The following is a 6692-nucleotide window of genomic DNA, read 5'->3' as shown; positions in this document are numbered from 1 at the left end:
CTAGTGTGGCATAATGAGTTATGAACTTAGTAGCTTAAAAGATATGTATCATCTTGCAGTTTCCATGGACTAGGAGTTCAAGCACAGGTTAGCTGGGTCCTCTGCTTAGAGTCTCATGAAGCTGAAATCAAGGTGTTAGCTGGGGCTGTGATCTTACCTGAGGGTTGAGGTCCTTTTCCAAGCTCACTGGTGTTGGCTGGGTTCAATTCCTTGTGGTTGTAGAACTTAGACCCTCAGCTGCTAGAAGCTGTCTATTGTCCCCAGTGACATGACCCTTTCCAAAACAGGGCAGCTTGCATTTTCGAGGCCAACAGGAGAGTCCCCCTGCTGCTTTGAACTTCTCTGACTTTTTTGTCTCTGACTTTAGACTCTCATTTAAACAAGTCTCCTGATTAGATCAGGCTCACTGAGGATACTCTGCCTTGATTAACTTAAAGCCAACTGATTAGGAATCTTAATTACAACCAAAAAATCCTCTTGCCTTTGCCATAAGATGTAGCCTAATCATGGGAATGATATCTCTTATAGTCATAGGTCCTGCCCACAATCAAGGGAAGGGGATTATACATGGATGTACACCAGGTGGCTGGACTCTTGGATGCTATCTTAGAAGGTACTTCAGAGGGGCGTCTGGGGGACTCAGATGGTTAAGCATCTGCCTTCGGCTCAGGTCATGATCTCCAGGTCCTGGGATCGAGCCCCACGTCAAGCTCCCAGCTCAGTGGGGAGTCTGTTTCTCCCTCTCTCTCTCCCCTTGCTTGTGCTCTCTCTGTCTCTCTCCCAAATGAATAAAAACCTTAAAAAAAAGAAGGTACATCAGAAAAAGTTAAGAGACATTAAGAAAATGACACAAGATGAAACAGAACAGCATAAATCAAAATCACAAAAATCTCAGAGTTGAATTGACAGAAATAAAAAAAGAACTGGAAACAGAAGAAACACATCTTAGAAGTGAAGACTGAACTAGAAGGAACACAAGAACAAATAAACACAACAGACAATGACAAGAAAAGTAGAAGGGAAAGGGAGAGAAAATTTCCAGAATCCAGAAAAGATAGTGTAAAAATATCGAAGATAGACAAAGAGGATCCAACACATGAGGACAGGAGTCCCTGAAGTAAAAAATTGAAATCAAGGGATCAAACCAGGTACTAACAACTCTAATTCAATTCAAGAGAACATTTCTCGAATTACAAAGATTTAAAACTACATATTGAAAGAGAACACTGTACCTTCTGGGGATATTTATCCACAAAGATCAACACCAAAGCATATTCTAGGAAAAGTACAGGACTTTAGGGAAAAGGAGTAAATACACCTTGAGAATCTCAATAAAAAAGAGAAAGTGACTTGTAAAGAATAGGGGCTCATCATCGGGCTTTTCAACAGCAATGCTTTATGCCACAAGAACAATGTACTTTGGGTGCTCAAGGAAAGATGGGAACTATGGATTTTAAAACAGTAAAATACTTTTCAGTGTAAGGAGCACACACTCTGGTGAGCAGGAAGAACTCAGGAAATAATGTTCCCATGAGCTCTTCCTAAGGAATCTAGTAGAGAATGAACTTCAGACAAGTAAATGTCTGTAAACGTTAGCACAAGGATGGCTGCTAAGCATTAAATATATAATTACTTGTAAAACTAAGACAGCAGAGATTGTAGAACGTGATGACTATATGATCTGATGATATAAATCATAAAAATAAATAAAATAAATCATAACAAATAAAGGGGGAATGGGTATAACAGAGGCAGACAGACTTGTTAAGTGTTTTCAATAATCATAATTAATGTGCTAGGATTAGTGTTGTTGCTCTGAGACTGTAGTATGTGTAATGTGGGATGAAGCAAATGAAAAGTTATGGGGTATTTTAATTCTATCCTTCCCCGTATCACTGAGAACTAAGAGTCTCAGTGTGAAAGAAAGAATATATAGATGGAATATAGAGGTGGTTAAGAAAAAACCTTGTTGTTCTCAACTTGAATTGAAAAGTTCTCTATGAACTCAATATAGATAGATGGTGGATAGATATCTCCATAAATAGATACACATTGATAAATATGTAAAATTTGAAATACGTACATATATAGATACATACGAACAAAAAGTACATCATTTTGATTGTACTATGTATCATTTGGATGTATTATAGATAATCATTGCATTCTGGTTGGTCATTGTTTCTATATTTTTGTGTCCTCTCTTTCTCTCTCTCCCTCTCTCTCTCTCTATATATATATACACACACACACATATATATATATATATCCGTAGCCTCTAGATTGTACTCTTAAAATATCATTGTCTATTGGGACACCTGGTTGGCTCAGTCAGTTAAGCGTCTGACTCTTGATTTTGGCTCAGGTCATGATCTCAAGATTGCTAGATCAAGCCCCATGTTAGATTCTCTTTCCCTTTCTCCCTCGGCCCCACCCCACTCATGCTCTTTCTCTTAAAAAAAAAACATTCTGCATTAAAAGAAACCAGAGATTCTAGGAGAAATGGCTGATTCTGGATTGGAGGTAGGAACACTGGGGCCTGGAACATCTCGAGGTATCAAACAGCAAAGAACTAGCAAAGACTATTAAGGCCATGTCCAAATGACTCAGGAGTTCCAACTGCCAAAGGTGGGACAATTTGAGACTCAATAAAGATAGGAATTTCAGTGGATTGAAACATATCAAATATGTTTAAGTCCATAAATTTATAACGATATTTATTTATTTTTATATTTCTAAAAGATTTATTTATTTATTTGAGAGAGCACATGAGTGGGGGTGGGGGAGGGGGCAGAGGGAGAAGCAGACTCCACACTGAGCAGGGACCCCAATGTGGGGCTTGATCCCAGGACCCTGGGATCCCAGGGATCATGACCTGAGTTGAAGGCAGACGCTAAACTGACTGAGCCACCCAAGCACCCCTATAATGATATTTAAATAAAAACTAACTGACTACCTTTTGAGCATGACAGGCAACCAATTCATTATCCTGAAAACTGAGTAAACAAAAGCAAAGGAAAAGCATTTACTGTCTTTCCTAGATAAACAGTACCGCTAGATAACCAAATAGTAGATGAAGAGACGGGTCAGCTTGTAAAGTATTATAGCTAATAAACATTTTTAAACTGCAGAATTCAAATACCACCAGCTTGCAGCTCCAAATGAATTAATTAATGGAGCTGAGACCCGAACATCATTTGCTGCTAAACTGAAATAGAACAAAAACCACGCATCTTCTGAAAAGAAAGCAAGTCACTTACAGTGTTTGCCAAAGGAATGGGATCTGAGCCTGACCCAGCTGGTGGATTCAGCTGCCAGTTCGTGGCACGTCCAGAAGAAGGAGGAAAATGTTCACCTGAACCATTAGTACACAGTCAGCAAAGTCCTGCCTTAGGAAACTTCATGGGTCAAAAGGCCAGAGTTCAACAGATACATCGTAAGTAAAAGAAATGGATTTAGAATGTAGGTCTCCGATTGCTGCTGTAATAAATTATGATAAATATGGTGGCTTAAAACACCACAAAGTTATTATCTAACTGTTCTGGAGGTTCCAAGTCTAAAATGAGTTTTGTGGGGCTAAAATCTAGATGTTGGCAGGGCTGCAGTCCCTCTGGAAGCTCAAAGGGAGGATCTGTCTCCTTCTCTTCCCACCTTCTGGAGCATTCCCTGGCTCAAGGCCCCATGGTCTGTTAATGAGATGACTGGTGGCTGGGGGCCCCTGGATGGCTTCAGGATGGGGATGGCCACCAGAAAGACCAAGGCATGAGGAGAGGGTTGGAATTCCCCCCCCCCCGGCCCCCCAACCCTCACCTCTGGGAACAGGGAATGGCTGGAGAGTAACTCAATCTCCAACGGCTGATGATGGACTCTATCAGGCCTATGTAACGAACCTTCCATCGGAACGTTTAAGCATGGAGATCTGGGGGGCTTCTGAGTTGGACACACCAAGGGCTCCATGCGCCACCCCCTCCCCACGTATATCTTGCCCTATGCACTTCTCTCATTTGCATTTGCCTGCACCTATGTTGTATCCTTTAGAACAAACTGCTCAGTGTATGTAGAGTGTTTCTCTGAGTTCTGCGAGCCATTCTAGCAAATTATTAAACCAAGGAGGGGGTTCTGGGAACGTTATAGCGGGTCGGTCAGAAGAATGGGGCAGCCTGGGGCTTGTGCCTGTGCCTGTGGTGGGACTGAGCCCTTAACCCATGGGGTCTGCGTGCTAACTCTGAGCAGTTAGTGTCAGCATTGAACTAAGTTGGAGGACACCCAGCCGGTATGCGGGGAATTGGAGAACTGGTTGGTGTGCAAAGAACCCACACATCTGGTGTCAGAAGTGCTCTGCGGGTAGAAACAGATCATGGTATACACCTAGTTTGGAAGGCCTGGCTTTTGGTCTGCAGGCCAAGCATTCGTTGCTAATATCAAGCCCCAGAATTAGGAGGATGTGGTCGTGCCCTTGGGGGCCATGCCAGACATCCACGGTCTCTCCTGTAGGGTGCCTGCCCACTAGAACTTCTGGCACGGAGACCTAGAGCAGGAAGAATGTTCCCTCTTGTCAGCTGGCTCCCACAGGGAAGGAGTGGAGCTCATGGGTCAGGTAACCTACTTCGTTTGTAGGGAGGAAGAGTGACAAGGCCAGAGCCCATGTGCGGAAGGGGAATCCCTGGTCACAAAACCCAGAGGACTGGGCCTCACTAACAAACCACGTGCATCACAGGGCCCACGTGATGATCAAACAACATACTGAAAGTGCTTCCAACGACCTAGAACGAGCTGTCAATACACACTAGAAAATGTTACTTACAAAGAAGAGTCTGGGGGCTATATGCAGAACGGGCTTCTCTCTGCCCTGCTTCCCATGTTCTGTCTGACAAGTGTGGGAGGAAATGTCGAGAGTGGGCTGGGTCTCGCACAGGCACACCCATCCTTGATTTCCTAGCCCATGGGAGCATCCGTGGACTGCCCATCATCCCATCGAGAACAACTGACATGTTAGACAGTTTGTCATGATACTGAGAACAAGTCTTACCCTCGCTGGCCTGGTTTAACTCCAGGGAACATCACAAAATAAGCTTGTTCCCTTCTCCATTGGATAGATGCCCAAGCAAGAGGTACCTTTCAGATTTTCTCCTATCCACTGCCCTGCTTTTTCCGAAGGGGTGAAGTAACAATCAGACTTTTCAAAATGTGGGACAGAACCACTCTCGGTGGAGGGCGGTGTTGCTAGGCAGCAGTGATGCCTGGTTGAGCCTCGCCCCCCCCCAATCTTCCTCCTCCTCCCTCCTTCCGGCCCCCTCTCTTCCTTTCATCCTGCTACAGGAAGTACTAATACTCATAACTAACAGTTTGAGTGTTTTCTATGCACCAGATACTGTTGTTAAGTGTTTTATATGAATTAACTCACTTATTCCTCATCCCAGGCCCAGGAAGTGGGCACTATTGCTGCCTCTGCTTTATAAACCAGACACCAGGAAACTTGCCCATGGTGATAGAATTAGTTAAATGGCAGAGCTAAGTAAGATTCAAGCCCAAGCTCTGGAACTTTGGTTCCCAAATCCATACATCTCACCACCACCTGTGGCTGCCTCTAGTCCTGGTACAATCGAGATTTAGGGCTGGGGCTTGGAGAGGGGACATGGAAGGCTTCGTGGACTACTTTCATCAGAAACCTGAATAACTAGCATAAGGGAATGCTTGCTGAGGTCCAGCCCCGCTAACATCAATTCTCTGCACCTGATTAGAGAAGCGGTCAAGGCCACCATCTAGAGTATTATTTTCCTTTATCTTGCCACTGTTCTTTGCATGTGACTATTCCCAGGGAGCGGCTGGCCAAGGTCTGATGCAGAATGTGCCCCCGCACCCCAGCCCTCACACCACCATGTATCTAACACAGACTGCCCTTTGGTATGTGAGGCCCTCTGTCCCATGCCCCAGGCTTTCTCGCCCAGGCTGAACTGCTTCTGTTCCTTTGAACATTTCTCCGAGAGCGACGCCCCGACACCTTGCAGCCCACCAGCCCAACCCGATATCCGTGCAGCTCAAAGGCTGACCCCACAAGCTCAGAATGTCTCCTGCATGACCTGCTCGGCTCTGGGCACAGGGCCTTCAGTCTAGGCCAGCTTGTTTTAGGCCCCCAGGGCCGTGTCAACACAAGCTCAGCTCGCAGGGGCTCAGAGCAGCCCTCAACAAGCAGTGAGTGCAATTGGGGGACACATGCTCCAGCCTCCCCTCCTTCAGGCTGGTGGTTCTGGGGGGGTTCTCTTTGCTTTCCAGAAGTTCCAGCAGAACCACCTTGGCAGTGACCTTGATATAATACACACTCATGTAGTTTTTTTCTTCTTCTTCTGGAACTCCTTCCTCTTCTCTCAGTCCTGCTTCTAAAGATCAGTTCCGAAATCACTTACTTGGTTGCAAGTTCTTTGTCTCAAGCTCTGCTTTTGAAGGAAGTTACACTGAGAGAACTTATGTCCAGACAGGCCCTCACCCTACACTTTCACTCAGAAATGGGCTGCCTGTTCGTGGTGGAGAGATTTGGGGGTGAGGGCAGAGTTGTGGGGAATGGCCTTGTGGGGAACGGGAGCAGCGGTCTGGCCAGGTTAGAGGTCACAGCCAGAATGTGGGGCTGAAAGCAAATGCCAGAAGCACGCGGAAGGAGGATGCCTGGGACAGCTGACAAACTTACAGGCCCTACA

Source organism: Ursus arctos, unplaced genomic scaffold (assembly GCF_023065955.2).
Source record: "Ursus arctos isolate Adak ecotype North America unplaced genomic scaffold, UrsArc2.0 scaffold_3, whole genome shotgun sequence".
Lineage (NCBI taxonomy): Eukaryota > Metazoa > Chordata > Mammalia > Carnivora > Ursidae > Ursus > Ursus arctos.
The sequence above is the reverse complement of the archived record's forward strand: the minus strand, read 5'-3'. Positions refer to the sequence as shown.